The sequence below is a fragment of the Panthera pardus genome, unplaced genomic scaffold (assembly GCF_024362965.1).
Source record: "Panthera pardus isolate Hobbes unplaced genomic scaffold, ASM2436296v1 HiC_scaffold_13, whole genome shotgun sequence".
NCBI lineage: Eukaryota > Metazoa > Chordata > Mammalia > Carnivora > Felidae > Panthera > Panthera pardus.
Genome location: NW_026526688.1, coordinates 182685082 through 182705644, shown reverse-complemented (window position 1 = coordinate 182705644; position 20563 = coordinate 182685082). Strand labels below are relative to the sequence as shown.

The window sequence follows — 20563 nt, the reverse complement described above, 5'->3', positions numbered from 1 at the left end:
ATGACCCCAGTTTTTTGCCTTGCCCAGACTGCTGACTGGTGATCTAAATTTTTGTTTTCTTGAGTTTGAGTGGGCTCATGAATGCTTTGACCAATGAATTAGGGTAAGAATAATGCTATGTGACTGATGAGGTGGGATCATAAAAGACCAGAAACTTCCATCTGGTTCTTCTAGAACATTCTCTCTCTAGAAGGTGCCTCTTGGGTGCTCCCTTTTGGATCCTGGTCACCACGCCATGGGAAGCCCAAGCCATAGGGAGATGGTTTTCGTGCAAACACTCTAGGTGACAAGACAGTCTGAGCTCAGCTAAGCCTTCTAATAACCCCAGTTCCGGGACCAGATATCAACAATTAAGGCACCATGGAAATGGATCCTTTAGTCACAGTTATTAGAACTCTCAGCTGTTTGAGTCTTCCGTCCCCGGAAGACTCAATTGGAGAAGACTCCATCTCCAATGGAGACCCCAGATCCCTTGGAATGTAAGTCATCCCCACTGTGCTGTTTGAATGACCCACCCACAGAATCGGTGAGCATAATGAAATTGTTATTTTCTTCCATTACAGTTGGAGAGGGTTTTGAATGCAGAAGTAGCAAAGGGGACACGATTTGATATCAGAAGCATCATGCTGCCGTAAGAAAAACCGAAGACACGTGGCTTCGAGATTCATGGTAGCGGAACCTGGAAGGTCTTGAGTTTGGTAGTGGACGACTGACAGGCCTCAAGAAGGCCATTGGTGAGGGCTTAATGAAGACCGAGCAAAATGTTATTGGAACCTGGGGGCAAGGAGACCCTTGTTACATAGCAACTTAAAAACCTCAAATATTGTCACCTATAGGAATGTAAAAAGTAGATAATATTGTCATTGAACTTCTGGATTTGCTGAGTATAGTCCCAGAAGAATGTCAAATGGGTTAGCTGGTTTCCTTTATCTGAGTGTTATAAGATAGGATATAGAGAACTGATCTAAAAAAGAAAAAAAATAATAATAAAAATGAATTATTCAATTTTCAAACAGTATCTAGAAAAACTACCAAAGATCTAAAAATTCCAGAGTATCTACCAGATATTCTGTAAGAAATAGGGGCTGCTGTAAACATAATTGATATCTCCCATAAGTTTCGCACAAACACCACCACCTTTAGAAAACAGTGTGTGTAGATATTGTGTAAGTTGTGTTTGTATTGGAGAGAGATATGTATACCTCCACAGTGTATATACATCTAAAAAAAAAAAAAAGTCTACTAGGATCACCATAAAAGCTATCACAGACTGGTGGCTTAAACAATAGGAATTCATTTTTTTTTGCAATTCTGGAAGCTAGAAGTTCAAGATCAAAGTGTCAGCTAAGCTAGTTTCTTCTCTTTTTCTCTCCTAGGCTTGCAGATAGCTCTTTCCTTGCTGTGTCTTCATATGGTGCCTGGTCTTTCCTCTGTGTGTGTGTCCTAATCTCCTCTTCTTCTTACAAGAATACTAGTCATATTGGGTTAGGGTGTACCCTAGGGACCTTATTTAACCTTAATTACCTCTTTAAAAATCTTATGTCCAAAAACAGTTACATTCTGAGTACTTGGGGTTAGGACTCCAATGTATGAATTTTGAGGGGAAACAATTCAGCACATAACTGAGTGTCTCTCTCTCTCTTTCTCCCTCTCCATATATTTTATATTCTATATATAATCTTGTATATATATATATATATAATCATATATAATCTATATGTATATCATATATATAATCCTGTAACACAATAATCATATAATCATATATAATGTATATTCATATATAATAATGATTATATATTCATATATATAATATGATTGTATATAATATTATATAATCTCCAACCAGGATAGGACTAAGCAATTTAACAGGCTGACATTAGCTCCATAGACACGTTTTCCAAAATCTCTTCTTGCATTCTCTGAGACACTTGGTTTTCATTCTCAAAGAGTGATTTGAAGTCTTTGCTGAGAGTATCATTTCTAAAAGAAGAGTATCTATTTAATGATACTTCTTCAAAGTTCTACCCTTGAAGAAAGAAATGGGGAGTGGAAGGGAAATCTAGCATTCTTTCTATCTGTTATAGCTGGATATTGGACACCAAGATGCCATCTTCCCAAGCAGGTTTTGTAAAAGTTCTGTTGCGTTTTGATCCCAGGGGCATGAGATCTAGTCAACAGAGATCCTAGTTTATATATCTCAACATCCTGAAAAGCATTAAGTTCAGGGTATCTTTGGCGAAAAGAATCCAGAGTCTTCATGGAAAATATTTGTGTTGTTTTCTATTTAATTCTGAGAGAAGAAGTAGAGAAAATTCACAGAAAAAACCTGAAAAAGTTTAAAAAATATTCCTTAGAAGTGTTTATTTTTCTACTTTATGCCTAATCAAAGAGAAAGGAAAATTTGGTGTTTTCTCTACAGGAGGAAAATGTCTATACGCTGTAAATATGAACTGTTTAGATGATAATGCAGTGTGCCAGCTATCAAAGCTCTTTTTATATTAGCTGAGCATGTTGCAGAATCTCTTGAAGAAGTAGAATTATCTTGTGGAGCAAACCAAGACTTTGTCAGTCTGAAGAATATGTCATACTCTTGCATGGAACACATTAAGGACAATGAACCACATCAGTGGCAAAGGTTAAAATAATCAAATCCATGTCCAAGTCCAAGGGCAAATCCAAGCCCACAAGGGCAAACATTCTCTCTGGACCTCTGGACATTTTCTCTCAGGCTATGGGCTGGGTCTCCACGGCCCGCTGGAAATGAATTCTATTTTATCTATTAATATTGAGGGACAAGCAAGCTTAGAGGGTTCTTGGCGACATTGGCATATCTGGTTCTCTTGTTGAGAACCACGGGCAGGTTATCTTGGGGTTTCACTTGCAGTAGTTTGGGAATCTGCTCGTAGGTTCTAGTCTTCTTTCCTCTACTTCCGAAGGCAGAAACATAAGCAAAGTAATAGACCTAACTCATGTCAGTTTGCTCTCTCACCTGTCTCTGTGAGCACTTTGCACACGAGGTGGCCTGCATGGTTTGTAAAGCTGGCTTAGTTTTTCTCTAGATGCTCTATACTTCCTTGAAGAGACCTTTTCTGCTCATCTACCGTTAACCTGAAAGTTCATCTGGCCCCTTCTTCTCTGTGTAAGCATTTTCTCTCCCCTCGCCTTATTATAATATGCAGTTACTTTTTTTCCCCCCAGTCTGTGATTTGACCTATTTATCCAACTGCACTAGAAGCTCCATGAATGTTTAGGACCATGGCTTTTTTGTTGAGCTTTATAGTCCCAGAGAAATATTAAATGTTCAATAGATATGTGCTGAAGAATGAAGGATTACGAGAAAACAGTTGCCATGTAGGTTTCTTTTGTGGTTGTATTATTCTCATGAACCACATTTAGTCCTTACCAAAGATTCTTGGAATGCAGAAGTCATCATATTCACCTCTCGATGTCAGGGGGAGCTTACTAGATAAATCTCAAGTTCTCTAATCAAAAACAACTTTGCCTTCTCTTGTGTTAACATGATTTTACTTTTGTAGTTTTCTTAGACACTAGCAAGTTAATTTAGGTAGATTTTCTAAGGTTTGTCTTATTACAGTTAAGGGGGAACCTTTAGGGGGCTGTTTGATTATAAATAAAGCATAAAGTAAATGAGATGCATATTTCTTGACCATGTTGAAGAAAGTATATGGATTTGGGGCTTACACAGTACTTTTTCTAAAAACAAATGTTGTAAAACAAAACAAAACTTTGAGCTAATGTAGACAACTGCATTAAAGAACTCCAAAAGGAACTTTTAAGAAGGAGCAGGGTTTAAGCTTGGTAAATTAGATGTCTCAGCGTATCTGAATCATAAATTTAGGTTATTGGCTTCATTTTCATGAATTTATTTGTTGGGTTTGTTCTGAATTGCATGCATAAATTGTGATTACAAAATTCTAAAACTTGGCTTCCTCTAATCATAGAAACTATTGATTATGGTAACACAAAGAGGTTTACAGTCGAATTCACAATTAATTCAAGAAGAAATTGTTCATTTGCATTGCGAACATAAGCAAGAAAGTTTTGGTGATACTGAGTCTATTCCACATCATTCGCAAATATCAATTTAATGTGACTCACAGACCAATCACTGAAAAGTAAAATAATAAAGCTATTGGAAGAAGACATATCTTCCTAATCCTGGGATTCGTGAAAATTACTAAAAACAAAAGAGCATTAATAGTGAAAGTTTAAAGATGAGAAAGTGGTCTTCTGTTTATCAAAATATATCATTAAGGAAGGTAAAAGACAAGTTTCAGACTGGGAGGAAATATTTTCAAAATATTTATCTGACAAAGGACTGATGTCTGGAATACATAAAGATATTCTACTAATTAAATAAGAAAAATACAGAGAATTCAACATGAAGCGTGGCAAAGATCTTGAAGAGGTACCTATAATCATATGTAAAAGTGTTCAATATTATTGCCCATCAGGGAAATGGAAGTGAAAACCATGATTGGGAACCACTGCACAACCAACAGGATGGTAAAATTAAGAAGACTGTCAATTACAAATGTTGTCAAGGATGCAGAGAAATGGAAATTCGCATATAATGTTGATTGGATGGTTAATTATTTTAACTTTTGGAAAACGTTTTGGTGGTATGCACTAAAACTAGAGACAATACCAGTCCCATGATTCATCACTTCTACTCCTAGGTATGCACAAGAGAAATGAGTACACGTGTCCGTGAAAGACATGTACAGGAATCTTCATGGCAACTCAATTATTACAGAGTAAATAGACACGTTTCATTATATTCATATTAAGAAGACTCCACAATACTAAAAAGTAACAAACTTGGTAAGTGCAACCGTATGGATAAACCCCAGAAAGAGAATTTGAATGAAAGAAAATAGACATAAAAAGGTTCATAATGTACAATTCTGTTTCTATGGGGTTCAAGATCAGGGAATTCTAATCGAAGTCACAATATCGCCTTCCTTGCTGGGAGAGGCAGGTATTAAGCGGAAGGAGACTCAACAGAATCTTTTGGAGCAATGGCAATGATTTAACATTGATCTGGGGGGTGATTACATGAGTGTATCCAAATATAAACAATGTATTAGGCTGTATGCTTAAGCTTAGTGAATTTTACCATATGCAAATTGTAATTCAATACAATGTGTTAACTCTACGTTTTTATTACCTATATTCTTGATGATCTGGCATCTGAGCCCTCACTGACTTGGAGAGGCTGCCTCAAAATTCTTGGGGATGGCAAATGAATGCCCCAGCATTACTTTCATATGCAGACCAACCCAGAGTCTATATTCTGAACGACCTCTTCCAGATGGCTTTTGCGCTGCAGGAGGCAATATTTCTCTGCCCTCATTATCCCAAGGCCAGGCAGCAGACAACTAGAGATAGCTGCTGTGCACCAGAAGAGCTATACCCAGAAATGATTCAAACGAACTGATCCCACGCCTGCTTCCCTGCTGTGCGAAAACTTTCCCGTGGGACCGCAATAAGGGCTTCCACAGATACTTTCCCTTCATTCCTTCTGTCTCCTGTTCTTCTTGTGGCCCTGTGTGGCATGGCCTGCTCCCTTCTCTGGGGCACTGTGACTAACAAGCTGTGTTTTCAATGGTAAGCTTCTCTTGATATGTTGGCCTCACCGTGCCTGAAAATAATAAAACCCACTGTTAAAACGCGACAAAGCAAGTAGACTTTTAACGCCGAGATGCTTTTATGGACCGTTCTTTTGAACAGCTGCAAGTAAGACACAGTTAATTCCATAGTTTGGATCGGGTAGGAAGACTTAAATGAATAATCGATCAATTCGTTAGTCATGAATAAGAACTCTTAGACTCAGAACATGCGACTACCAGGAGAGTAGGAGAGTAATAGTGGATGGTGAGATCAAATGACACAAAAATGAGCAGAAAAAAATTTAAAATGCCTCTGTAAATGTATTATTTACTTATTTTACAATTTTTATTTATTTTGAGGTGGGGTGGGCAGGGTCAGAGAGAAGGAGACCGAATCTTAAACAGGCTCTGTGCTGTCGGCGCAGAGTCTGATGTGGGGCTAGAACCCATGAACCATGAGATCATGAAGTGAGTAGAAATCAACAGACGCTTAACCTGCTGAGACACCCAGGTACCCCTCCTTATTTATTTTTTAAGTAGGCTCCATATTGGGTGTGGAGCCCAACATGGGGCTTGAACTCACAACCCTGAGATCAATAACTGAGCTGAGATCAAGAGCTGGATGCTTGACCAACTGAGCCCCCTGGGTGTCTCTCAGTGTATCATTTATAATGCTGTATATTTGACACAACATCTCCAGGTAATCATAGATATAGAATCACACCGCATCATTAGAACTATTTATATACTGCAACCAACGGAAGAGGCAATTCAAGTAAAAAGAAAGAAAGAAAGAAAGAAAGAGAAAGAAAGAAAGATGAAGGAAGGAAGGAAGATGAAGGAAGGAAGGAAGAGAAAGGCAAGGCAAGGCAGAAAAGGAAAGAACAGAGGAAGGAAGGAAATTTTCTTGCTGACACAACGGAGCCAACATCAGGGATTCAAAGTCCTGAAATAACATGGGCAGCATTGCGGAATACTAGAATGTCAATTAAATCATTTACCAAGAGAAGAAGGAAGAGGCTTGAGAGGGTGGGATTAAGGGTTGAAGAACTCATTTGAAATAACATAATGTACATTACAAAGTTGTGCTTGGGCTATCTCTTTCTCTTTTTTTCTATCTCTTCAGATGTTATTACTTCTTATTGAAGAATCTGGAATGTGAATCAGAAAATCTCACAATAGTCTTTTAAAGGTATTTAATGATTCATGATTAATGATTATATTAGTATATATAGTATAGTATATATAGTATATAGTATAGTATAGTATAGTATAGTATACTATTAGTATATGTAGTATTATCATAGTAAATACATATATCAACAAACTCCCTTTGGACCATAGATAAAATTGTGGTCTTATTTGTTTTTGACGAGCTATCTTAAAATGCTTGAGGGTTCTGTAAGTTTCCCATACATATTTCTCCAGACATGTGTCCTTCTGTATTCTTTCCATGATTACTGGGGTTTATCCATTTAGTTTTTTTTTTTTTTTTTTAACGTTTATTTATTTTTGAGACAGAGAGAGACAGAGCATGAACAGGGAGGGGCAGAGAGAGAGGGAGACACAGAATCGGAAACAGGCTCCAGGCTCTGAGCTGTCAGCACAGAGCCCGACGCGGGGCTCGAACTCACGGACCGCGAGATCATGACCTGAGCCGAAGTTGGCCACTTAACCGACTGAGCCACCCAGGCGCCCCTGGGGTTTATCCATTTAAAGATCAGGAGACACTGCAGCTGACAGTTGGATATAGATGCGGATTGACTATCAATTCCGCAAAAGACCACCGGCAAACCTTGTTCTTCAAACAAAGCTAGGCCGATTAAACCTACTATGAGATAGAGCATGACTTCGGTAGTCTTGGTAGCGTCTCGGGAAGGAGAGGCCAGGCGTAGACTTTGGTAGGAGTTTGGTAGGAGTACTTCAAGGCAGGTCTTTCAAAGCACATATCTTACTGGGATTGGGTCAAGTTCTTGATATAGTATGTTCGCTTTGGTGGGCACAGCGAAGCAAGCATCTTGCAGGGAGTTTTGATAAATAAACAGATGTTTGATAAGTGAGCTGTTTGGCTAAACGAACAACCCGTTGTTCCCACAGCAGGGCTGCTTGTTCAGATGAGCAAACTATTCATTCAAATGTTTTGGCTTTTAGAAAAGTCCTGGCACCAATGGTAATGTTATTTATTGGTTTACAGTCTTATCTTCCTGGCCAGGAATCTCCTGGAACAAAGAGGAATGCCATGTTGACACAAGTGGCTTCAGATCTCCATCCCAACAGTTAAAGCTGTGTGGATGAAGGTGGTCTCAGCTCTCAAAATTGAGTGTAGGGGACGAACAATGCCATTTTGTTTTAAGGAGCCTGAAAATATTGGGATGGTATGTGGTTTTAAGAGGGAACGACCAGAAAGGAAATCCATTTTGAAGATGTTTCAGGTATATGTGAAGATTTAAAACTAATCTAGAACTTCTTCCATTATGAGATGTGGTTTTCATCCAAGTGTATATATTGTAACTGACTGTGCTTTATTTTGTGAAATCCAGGACCTCCATTGTCTCAGGATATTAGGAATGAAAGCCTTTCATATCCCCATTTATTTTTTATTTTTAACTTTTCTTTTTCAGAGAACAAGGGAGTGAGTGAGTGGGGAGGAGCAGAGAGAGGGAGACAGAGGATCTCAAGCAGGCTCTACACCCAGCACAGAGCCCTACTCAGGACTTGATCTCACGACTGTGAGATCATGACCTAAGCCCAAATCAAGATCTGACCGCTTAACTGAGCCACCCAGGTGCCCCTCCACCATTTCAATGTATGACCCTGTGGGGAGTCATTGTTTGTCACTTGTATTCTGGCTTCTTAGGTCAATCATTTACATGGCTCTGTTTTTTTTTTTTTTTGTTTGTTTGTTTGCTTGCTGTTTATTTGCTCTGGCTCTATCTTCACTCCACATGTATAATAGTTGATAAGCATAGCCCATCCTGCCTTTAAAACAATAGGCTTTATGATCCTAGGATGTCATCATGGGCTGACAGGGCCCTCAATAGTCGTTCCTCCTTCCAGCATTCATAGCAGTTCAGTGACCATTGGCCTTCATTCCTGTGTTAACTACTAGACATAAGAGAAAATTCTGGAGATTGGACAGAAGAGAATAAATGGTCTCTACCTTCCATAACAATGTGTTCATAACATATGCCCCTCGGTATAAAAGAATCGAGCTGAGTTGTGTGTCAGGAATAAAGGGTAAACAGTTTTCAAGTCACCGAAGGGTGACTGTTGCAGATAGGGACAGACACCTTCCATTCATGAAGGTTTAAAACGTTTAAAGGTGATAGGTGGGTAAACCTGGAGGCTGCATGAAAGGAAATACTGGGCCAATCTTGGCCATCCCTAGATTCTCTGGGTTGTCTTGGCGATTTCCCACCCTGATACATGATACTTGCAGTAAAGGAAATTTTCAACTTTTAATGTCTGTGGGCTCTTCTCCTGGGCTCCCAGGGAAGCTATACTCTTATCAAGATCAGAATGACTTCACCAAACTTCAAAGCATGGGCTCTATTTCTTCACCGAGCACCCACTATACATCTGCCTTGTTAGCAAATAACCTAAAGGAAACATTTCAAATAAAGAGAATATTCTGAAGCCTGCAACCTTACAGATGCAAAAAGCAGAAGATAAAGTTTGTAATTGTATGAAATGTCCTTGGCCAGATGATTCCGAATGCTTGATGTAACAAAAAAACGTGGATAATCCTGTATTAAGCATTCCTTCTCTGGAGCACTCTTTGTGAAGGTTGTATTTGGGGAGCTGTCCCCACTTAAATAAAACTCTCCCTCTATCTTTCTTTCTTTTTTTCTTTCTCTTTATTTCTCTCTCTCTCTCTCTTTTAGAAATTTTAAAATGTTTGCTCGCTTTGTGTTGACACTTAGGTGACATCACTTATATTGCTGGCTAGGACCTAACTTTTCTTGGGCTGGGCTGGTTAGAGACCCACTACAGGAAGTTAGGAATTATTCAAGCGAATGTTTTGAATGATGTGTTTTGAATGAGGTGTGACCAGAGGAATAATCATGATATTTTCCAGCTAGACAGTGAACCCCTCGTCTAGGAAGTCTGCTCACAGAAGAAAGTGTGCAGAAAGAGTTACAACTTGTATTGACAGCTCTCTCTAGATTGATGACAATAAGTATTCCATGCCTTGGAGAAGAAACTGGAATTTCAAGCTGTACTTTGGAAGACATCTTCTTCAGCTGGGTCCAAGTTTCATTCCACTCTGATCTGCTCCCTCACTCAAAGGTATTAAGGCTAGTTTCAACTTTGATCTTTCCTGCTTGAAATAGAACATGCTACTTTTCTTATGTCCTTTACAGGAATATTCCACAATATATCTGACTTCTATCATGGTTTTATGTTGCCTCTCCCCATCTTATACAATATTAATTTCCCTCAAGCCTGCAGAGTTGATGCATTCATACAATTTTTAGTATGTGCTAACTATATAACAGTTCTGCGACAGTTACTAGGGAAACAAAAAGGAAGATATCATGCCTGTCCTCAAATAGCCTATTTGATAAATCTACATTTTACCTCTCACGTCCTTCATATCTTGTCATAGGCTATACACATTCCGCAAATATATCTGGTCTTTAGAACTAGATGGGCGTTTATTGTTTAAGAATGAGGACTTTAAAGTTATTGAACCTGAGTTTAGATCAGTTCCCCCAAGTGAGTTTAGGGACTACTCAAAGTTCGGCATCCGTCTCCAACATTTTTACAAATGTAAGTGAAGTAAAGCATATGAAGTTTTTAGCATAGAGGAGGTGCTCCACCAATGTGAAGTTTTATTAGTCATTATTATCAAGTTCAAGGATTTGTAAACTTATGCAAATATTCTTTCCTTTATATACATTTTTTAAAAATGTTTGTTTACTTTTGAGAGAGAGAGAACTTGTGTGTGAGCCAGGGAGGGGCACAGAGTGAGGGAGAGAGATCATCCAAAGCAGGCTCTGCAAAGTCAGCGCAAAGCCCAACTCGGGGCTTGAACTCACGAACCATGAGATCATGACCTGGGCTGAAGTCAGATGCTCAACTGACTGAATTACCCAGGCACCCCTACTCCTGCAAATATTCTTAGCTTTGCAGCCATATAGTCTCATGGCAACTATTCAACTTTGACGTTGTGGAACAAAAGCAGCCATAAACAATATGTTAACAAATGGAACAAAAGCAGCCATAACCAATATGTTAACAAATGGATGTGGCTGTGGTCCAATAAAACTTTATATACAAGTATACAAATGCAGGTGGCAAGCTGGATTTGGGGCATGAGCCAAGGTTTTCTGATCTAGTCCAACATTGCAAATTTATAGAAAAGAAAATTAAAACTCTGGCAGAAAAAAGAAGTATTCTGCATGCCATGCACATGTCTTTCTTGTTAAAAGCATTACATTTCCTCCATCTTCCCTGTCAGTTGGGATGCTGAAGGTAAGTTCATATAAATCAAGCTGGAGTTCCTGCCAGTTCCCTTGATATGATTCCTAATTCTTCATTTTACCGTAAAAACTGGGTCTAAAGTCGGAGGTAATAACAATAACACCATTATTTGCCTCTCAGATGAAATGGAATTTAATTTCAAAACTTAAAAGACTAAGACAACTAGATTGTGCCAACCAGAAAGGAATGGAATTCGGTTTTCATTGACCACTGTCTTCAATGTAGAAGAGTGCATGATCTTCCACGTTTTTCTTTTCAGGTTAAATATTGCTTTGATTCATTTTATATTCTTTTTCAAATAGTCCAGGTTTTCTTCTCTTGATGTAAACGTAGTTTTGTATCCTTTCTGCTTTGGCTGCAAACAATTGTGTTATAACTAATAAAAGGGTCCTTATGGGAATTCTAAAAAATAAACAGGTAGTGAATAACTTCACGTTTAGTGGGAAGGTCTCCGCGCTATTTGTCGTTTTCATATCCAACCTCGTACCCAAGACTGAATGGTCACAGCTGTATTGGCTATAGCATTTTGCTGTTGCTGAAAACTCCTAAAGTATACAAGTAGTTTGCAGTCAAAATTTAAAAACTGACATACTTTGATATTTCTAGTTTTTTTTTTTTAAAAGAGAATCATTCTAGCATGGCAATTTGTTTCTCAATTACTTGGATGTAAAAGGAATGGTCTCAATATTGACATGCTTTGTCTAGATAATTTTTTTCCTGAGGATATAAAGCGATCTCAAGTTCTATTCAGTGAAAAAGCAAAATATAGAACAATGTGTATATAATGCATGCTTTTGTAAAAGAGAGAGACAGAGATAGAGACAGAGACAGAGACAGAGACAGAGAGACAGTCCAGAAGGACTAAGACATTTTTATGAGTGGTTGCTTCTGAGAAGACAAGCAAAGGAACAGGATATGAGAAAAACTTTCATTTGATTATTCTTTTGTGGTTTTTAAATTTCATGTTGGATGTGTAGCCGATGTATTCAAAAATTATTTTAAAATCATACATACAATCCTATGCTTCGTGCAATCCTACTGCACAGTCTTTGGGGGCTGGACCCAGACGTTTGAAATTGAGACTACCCCAATGATTTTGATGACCAGCCATGTTTAGAAACACTCATCTGTTCCATTCACTGGACTCTTGTTTTCTTGTGTCAAGGTGTACATGTGAGAATATAACTTTTTCCTTCTAACTGGAGAAACACATGAAGGATATCTTAAAGTATTTCATTTTGACTGTGGTTCCCAGCCCTTCTGGGAATCCAGTAAATATTTGTTGATGGCATAGTGCAGAAGAATATTTCCCATCCTCGACTGCATTGTATTCCAGTATGGAGTAATTTGTAGAAATACATCAAATATGATAATATGAGAATTAAAAATGACCAAATACGAAGGACCAAACATCAAAAAATTCCAATAATAAGGAACTTTTACCAAAGTCTATGGGTATGGCCAGTCTATAAAGGGCGAGTGGTGAAGTTCAAAGCTAAGATTATAGAATTTAGGGATGAGTCAGACTCCATATTCTACATGAATGAGTAGAAGCAGCACTTAAAGAAATAAGCGTGCAGATAACAGATTCCAAAGATGCTTTTTATTCCAGAGATCATATAAAGCCCTATTCTCATACAGCAAAGTACTGTCTTCTTATTTAGGGTGATATATGTGGCATCCCCATAGTTCTCAACTTTCTCTTCTACTGTGAATCCTACATTAGTGTTTGTAGAGACAGTTGATGGGATCATTAAGGCCGTGTGGTTAACGGGGTGCCTAGGTGGCTCAGCTGGTTAAGCGTCTGACTCTTGGTTTCAGCTCAGGCCATGATTTCACAATTCGTGAGCTTGAGCCCCGCGTCAGAGCTATGTGCTGGCAGTGTGGCGCCTGCTTGGGATTCTCTCTCTCTCTTGCTCTCTCTCTCTCTCAAAATAAATAAATTAATTAATTTAAAAAGAGACTGTGTGGTTGTATATATCATAATATATACAGAGAAAAGTAATAGATATATAAGTAATATATATTACTTTTCTCTTATATATCTCTTTTCTCTGTATATATTATTATATATATATAATCTCATATATATAAAAGATTAATGTATCATGATGAAAACGGATTTGTTGCAGAAAGATAGGTTTAATTTAACATTACAAAAGCAATTATTAGAAAGCAATTAGGTGAAAGGACAAAAATCTTATTCAATCAATAAGTAAATATATTTGGTAAAATTAAACATTTATTTATGTTTAAAAATTTTAGACAACTAAAGAAAGGAAATTGTTTAAACTGAGGAAAGATGTATTCAAAAAACCTGAAACATACATAATAAATAATGCTAATGCTGTGAAATTTTCCCTTTGAGGATAAATATTTAACATTGACCTAGAGATCCTGGCCATTAGAGCGAGGGAGGAAAACAAATAGAAAGTAAAATAATAAAAAAAATGGAGAAACAAATTTCTCATTATTTTCAAGTTACATATCGTTAATATAGAAAATACAAAAGAATCGATAACTTCTCATAGAGCTTAGCAGTAGCCACAGGTACAAAATCAATTAGGTGCATCTTTTTCCAATTTTTGCAATAGGTACAACAATGTATTGAATTTCAATACAACAGCAAAATGTTAGGTAGAAATAAAAGCGAAAACCATTTTCTTAACAGTTGCAACAAAAATAGTGACTATCTAGGAATAAGTCCAATAATATGCAAAACCTCTACAGAGAACATAACAGAACTTTATTAAAGATCTATAGAATCACTAAATAAGTAACACACCACATTCATGCATTTGAAGACTCAATCACTTAATTAAATTCTACTCAGGTTAACTGATAGGTATAATGTAATCCCAGCAAAATCAGTGTCGTCAATATTTTTGGGGGAAGGACCTTATAAGATGATAGTAAAATTTATGTGAAAATGAGAAAGGCTAATTTTTTGGACCATTTTTCCAGAAGAACAAGAAGGTGAAAGAACTTTCTCCACTAAATACAAAGACTTATTTTTGCAAGATTTTTTAAAACGTATGATATTAGTCAAGGGATTGATAGGTCAATGCAATATAATTGACATCTAGAATCACACCCATACATGTATATTAACACGTAATAAAAGGTGATGGATATTTGAACGCCAAGGTTCCTAGCAGCATTGTTCCCAGTGACCAAAAGGTAGAAACAACCCAAATGCCCAGTGGCAGAAGAATGGATAAAAAAAAAACCAAACTGTAGTATAAAAATACAACAGCATGCTATTCAGCCTTAACGAGGAAGAAAATTTTGATACATTCTACAGCGTGAACGCTAAGCGAAAGAAGCCAGACACAAAAGGACAAGCATTATATGGTTCTGCTCCAATGGAATACTTAGAGGAATCAAATCCATATGGACAGGAAGCAGAATGGTGATTGCCAAGGGCTGGTGGGAGGAAAATATGGGAAGTTAGGGTCCACTGGTACTTTTTCAGGTTGGGAAGATGTAGAAGTTCTGGAGATGGGCAGTGGTGATGGTTGCACAACAATGTAAATGCACTTAATGCCCCTGAACCGAACCCTGAAGAATGATTAAAATGGTAAATTTTATGTCATATGTATTTTACCCCCGTAAAAAGATAATTATAGCACTATAAAAAATTATGCTGCGAAAATTGGGTATCTGCACATCCCATGCATAAAACTCAGGGCCAAGGAGATTAAAGACCCATATATGAAAAACAAAACAATGAAGTATCAGGAATGTAATATAAGACTTTCACGGAGGAGAAATACAACCAGACATTAAATTAAATTACAATGACTTGAAACCCAGAAAAAATGATGGCCAAGTGGGAAAAAAAAGGATGTTCATTTTCCTAACTTACATGAGCTAAATATTTAAGATCTACATATTGTGATGTATAAAATTTTACCTTAATAACATTTGAATTAATGATTGGGCAGTAGAGGAAAAGATGGAGTTTTTGAGTGGAGTTTCTTGAATCAGTAAGCTGCAGTTTATAAAGGCACAAATATTGAGGATGACATCGGTGATGGTAACTGAAGGCTGAATTGGGATGGAGGCAAAGATAACTGTAAATGTGAAAATGAAGAAAAAAAGCGATCAGAGTCAGGGATGGATGATCCAAGAGTATCTCAAGTGTCTTCAGGGAAGTGATGAGATAAGGGGTGGAGACAGAGATGATGAGCATCTTAACATCTTAAAAGTAATGAGAGGAATGTCAGGAGGTGAGGAAATGACATTTTTTTTTAACGTTTATTTATTTTTGAGACAGAGAGAGACAGAGCATGAACGGGGGAGGGTCAGAGAGAGAGGGAGACACAGAATCTGAAACAGGCTCCAGGCTCTAGGCTCCGAGCTGTCAGCACAGAGCCTGATGCGGGGCTCGAACCCACGAACCGTGAGATCATGACCTGAGCCGAAGTCGGACGCTTAACCGACTGAGCCACCCAGGCACCCCAAACATTTTTTTAAAAGGAAGGACAGTGATTGTTACAACCTGAAAATCTAAGAGCTAAGATTTTTTTATGGGAAAAAGATGATAAATGGCTTGGAAATGAAACGGGAAATGACTTTGAGATATTTGGGGGGTGAGAAAAATCATTCTCCACTTGAGAAGGTCTCAAGGCAAGCGATATCTTCATGGGATGGCCCACATTCAGTCCAGTAAAAAAATAAAAAAGAAAAAAATAAAGAAAGTTAATAGAAACTTCAAAGAAGTTAAGATTGAGGTTTTTAATTTCAGTTTTTTAAACGACGGTTGGTAGCTATCCGAGGAGACAGTGGAAGGGTATGGGAGGTGGGGGAGATCAGGTCCATTGGTGGAACGCATGGTCAAGTGTGGAGATTGGGGTAAGGGTGAAGATAAGAAACAGAAGGAGTGAGTGTCTGAGCTTCCTGCAATCATAGAAGTAAACAGAGTTGGTAGCTTTAATGTCAGGGTGGTAACTTCTCTTTTTGCCGCTGAGAGAAGTAACAGCCTCTGTCTGGGAGTCCTTCTATGAGTGCTCTGTTCTTTCCAAAATGAGACAAAACCAAAGTGCCTGAGACATAATGACTAATAAAAGTGCCCAATATTCTATCTCATAAAGATGTTTTAGGATCCTAAGAATTTTATCAGAATTTTTGATATGTTACACCAGCTGAGAGACATAAAGTATGCTGTTGGTTCTGGGAAATAAATAGCATTAACTTACATTTTAAATCATTTTTATTAAGTTATTTAGAGCTCAGAGTTGGGGTTGGGTATAAGGCAGAGAAGTAAATTCGGCAAGTGGCAGTGTTGGTCATATCGTTAAGCAGAGAAGGGTTAAGTATGTTTTATCTGTTTTTATGAATAATATATCAAGGCATCCGTCTTTTGAGAAAAAGGGTTATAATTTAGGAGATAGAAAAACTGAGAACAAACTGAGGGTTGATGGGGGGTGGGAGGGAGGGGAGGGTGGGTGATGGGTATTGAGGAGGGCGCCTTTTGGGATGAGCACTGGGTGTTGTATGGAAACCAATTTGACAATAAACTTCATATATTGAAAAAAAAAGGAGATAGAGGAAATAAGTGAAATTTGTAAATTTGATGATTTTTACTATTTTATAACTCTCTTCTTAATGATATTCCTGAAGGACAACCCTGTGTTCAGCAGAATACAGACCTTATGAGTAGGTACTGATATTTTGATGAAAGTACAACAGAAGTACATTTTGCTTTCCTTAATCACAGATGAAAGTTGGTAAAGTAAAAATGACCCAGTGACCATGCTGGTCACTGAAGAACATAGAAGATGGCCCACAATCTTTCTCCCTTTACTGTTTGGCTATTTTGCTTGATATGCCTATATATCCCTATTGAATCTGGTTGGGGAAACAAGCATTTTGGCCAGTCTGTTGTCCTTACATCATACAATGGCCTCTTGAAAGTAAAGGATGTCGCTGACATTTCATGGAAGGGTTCTATGAACCGCTTTCTGTGTTATTACTAGCAATTGTCACAATCTTCTAAGGAGGTATTACTATCCCTAACCTTATGGTCAAAAAAATTGAGGCTCAGAAAATGTAAAGTGGATTGCTCAACAAGGGACAACTCATAATGTTGGGGTTGGAACTCGCACACAAAAAAAGGGAAATATTTTGTCCCTATATTTTTGAAGCCCAATAATAATTTCGAGTACATAAGATCTAGGTTCGCAGGGCAGAGACACTAGTAAACAAAATCTGTAAGTAGGAAGTGTCCCCAATGTTTTATCTAGGCTGCATGGATTCTTAATTCCTTTACGCAGTTGATAGATCGATATGCAAATAATTTGTTTCGTGAACTGTCCAAGGGAGACTGCAAATGTTCTACATGCTTTATAAGATTGCTATGAGGATCAAGGTATACATAAGTTATATTAATATGGGATAGGGCCACACAGATGTGGGTACCCTTGGTCGCAGTGCCTTTCCTTTCTGGCTTTTTCAGAGAAGAGTTGAGCGAGCAAGGCATTGCATAATCTTGTATGAATTTGGTATTTTTATGAAAAGTCAAAGATACTGACTTGAGATTTCATCGAGTTCTGGATGCATCTATATGTGAGAAAGGTCTAGAAGAGAAATCTACACCTTGTTAGTCATCAGCTGCCCGTCTCAGAGCTTTAGGTCAGCAGGCACCACGGCCAAACTCGCTTGCTACTCCCAGAGGCATTCCAGCCCCAGGAGTGAGGAAGAGTTATGAAGACTAATTGTTTTTGGATATTTAATTGGACATGTCTCAAGAAAAGTCTAAAAAGAGTTATTCTGAATTTCAAGTAGCAAGAACAAGACTAGAAAATATCTATTAAGTTCTTAATATGTGACAGTATGCTAAGGGATTTTTATGCACTTCTCTATCACCCAAAACAACTCTATGTGGTAGGCACTATAATCATTACATTTTTGCAGAAAGAGAGGTGAGCACCAAGGACTAAGTGCTTACATCCCCCCAAGTCCATACGTTGAAATCCTAACCCCCAGTTTGATGATATTATTAGGAAGTTGGGCCTTTGGGAGGTGATTAGGTCGTGAGGGCAGACATCTCATGAATGGGATTAGTGTCTTCATATAAGAGACCCCAGAGCATTCCCCTCCTCCTTCTATCATGTGAGGACACCAAAAATCGGGTTGTCATCAGACATTTAATTAATTAATTTATTTATTTCTTTTTCTTTTTTTTTCTTTTTTTAATGTTTATTTATTTTTGAGACAATGCGAGAGACAGAGTGCAAGCAGCGGAAGGGCAGACAGAGGGAGACACAGAATCCGAAGCAGGCTCCAGGCTCTGAGCTGTCAGCCCAGAGACCGATGCAGGGCTTGAACTCACGAACCGTGAGACCATGAAAGCCGAAGTCGGAGGTTCAACTGACTGAGCCACCCAGGCGCGCCATCGGACATTGAATTTAATTAGGCAAACCCATACTGAGGGTTTACTATGTGGCAGGTGTTTTCCTATTAAAGAGAGTTTACCTATTAGGCATCCAAAAAGTAATTACACTAGGAAGAATTATAATTTGAGAGTACTAATGCCTAATGTCTTTCACAGAGAAGTCCCAGCTCTGGGCTGCTAAGGCCTTTTAATTAGTTGAAACAGGCCTACCCAGATTATCTAGAATATCTTTCTTACTTAAGGTCAATTGATTACGACTTTAATCACATCTACAAAATACCTTCATGGCGACACTTTAGAAGAGTGTTTGATCAAATAACTGAGGACTGTAGCCAAGCCAAATTGAAGCATGAAACTGACCATCAAAGCACCTAACTTGGAGCAGAAGAGGAGTAAGGCATCAAGACAAGTTTGTGGAGTTGGTTCCTAAGATGATTTTTAAAGGGTAAGCAGGAAATAGTGACTCAGAGCAGAGTACAGGAAGGCACATGCTTTTGAGAGGACAGGACTGTAAAGTCCAGGAGAGAAGCAATGACCTGTGCCTTTTTCCTTTACTCCGTTCCACTCTCCTTCACTCTGCTTAACTGATACCAGATAGAGAGCTGGAAACAAGATGGATTATCTTTGAGAAAAAATTAGTGGGGTTAAAAAAAGCCGTCATTCATCCAAGAGGCTTCAAGGAATAGACAGCGTGGAGCAGGGCTTGAAGAAAAGAATTTGAAAGCGCAGAGAAGTTCACGTGGCATTTCAGAGATGGCACCCAGTGACGACTCTGGGGTGTGGCTCCATGTTTACCGCTGGTGTGAAATTGGCTGCCCCTTCACTCCCAGCCCCTCTAGCTTCCTGCTTGTGTGACTGTACTTCTGGTTACTATCACTAGCAACTGTGACTGTGTTAACCGTTTCTGTCACTGTTCTCGTTAAAACGATGCCTGCCCTGTTTTAGGTCCTTACGTAGAGTTTACAAAGACTAGGTGCTTACATAGACCTTCACAATGAATGTGTGTGTGTGTGTGTGTGTGTGTGTGTGTGTGTGTTTTGTTTTTGTTTTTGTTTTTTTTTGAGAGAGAGAGAGAGAAAGAGAGAGAGAGAGAGAGAGAGAGAGAGAGAATCTCAAGAAGGCTCTATGTACAGTACAAAAGAACCCAATGTGGGGCTGGATCCCATGACCTTGGGCTCATGATCTGAGCCAAAATCAAGAGTTAGATGCTCAATTGGACTGAGACACCCAGGTAGAGTGTGGGGTTTTTGTAAAGGTATTACCTTCATTTTCCAAGTGTGAAATGTGAGGCTCAGCGTGGTTAAAGGATGTGTCCAAGATTGTGTGTGTATGTGTGTGTGTGTGTGTGTGTGTAAGTGTGTGTGTGTGTGTGTGTATTTTACTGTGTCATCAGAAATCATAAAAATTTCACATTTCTCTTGCCATTAGAACCTCCACCAGTAAGCCTGAGTTCATTAAAATAAGTCATCTAGTTGAGTGAACTTTGTCTGGTTTAACTATTTCTGTCTTAGGCATCAACCAGCACACCTGGCTTAGAGCTTCCTGGTCTACCTATCAAATAATAAGAGTTGTGGTTTTAGGCCTATGACTTAACGTTTCCGCATTTCACTTCTTCTGTTACAGGGGAGTAGTAATTCCATCTTTGTCTATCAAACTGGCCAATGAGATGAGATGGGGTCACACGACAATTGCTATACGACCACCACTATTGATGCTGATTTTCCATGATTGACAGCAACAGAATAAAATTCTCTGGTCTTGATATGAGCCAGGTACTGTGTAAGGTACTTTATACCACACACTGGCCATTGAGGTAAACTGATTATCCCCATTTTGTATGTAATGAAACCAAAGCAGAGAGAAATTGATTATTTAAGAGCACACATGTTTTAAGTCTTAAGTCGGGATTCCGATGATCTCAGTCTGACTTCCTGCCTCTTCCTCAACCCATGGAAGCCTCCCCCGGAAGAAATAATTTTCCCTGAAAGTGAGTATCATCTACTAATAAACCAATGATACTTTCCCTACGCTTTTGCATCCT

General features: G+C 38.4%; 1 long non-coding RNA gene across 1 annotated transcript; it reads left to right on the top strand.

The window, feature by feature from the left end:
- The first annotated feature begins 451 nt into the window (after positions 1-451).
- Positions 452-20289, top strand: LOC109269786 (uncharacterized). The gene is made up of 3 exons (XR_002081267.2): positions 452-526; positions 9793-9926; positions 20146-20289. It is a non-coding gene; the product is annotated as an uncharacterized LOC109269786 (long non-coding RNA).
- The last annotated feature ends 274 nt before the right edge of the window (positions 20290-20563 follow it).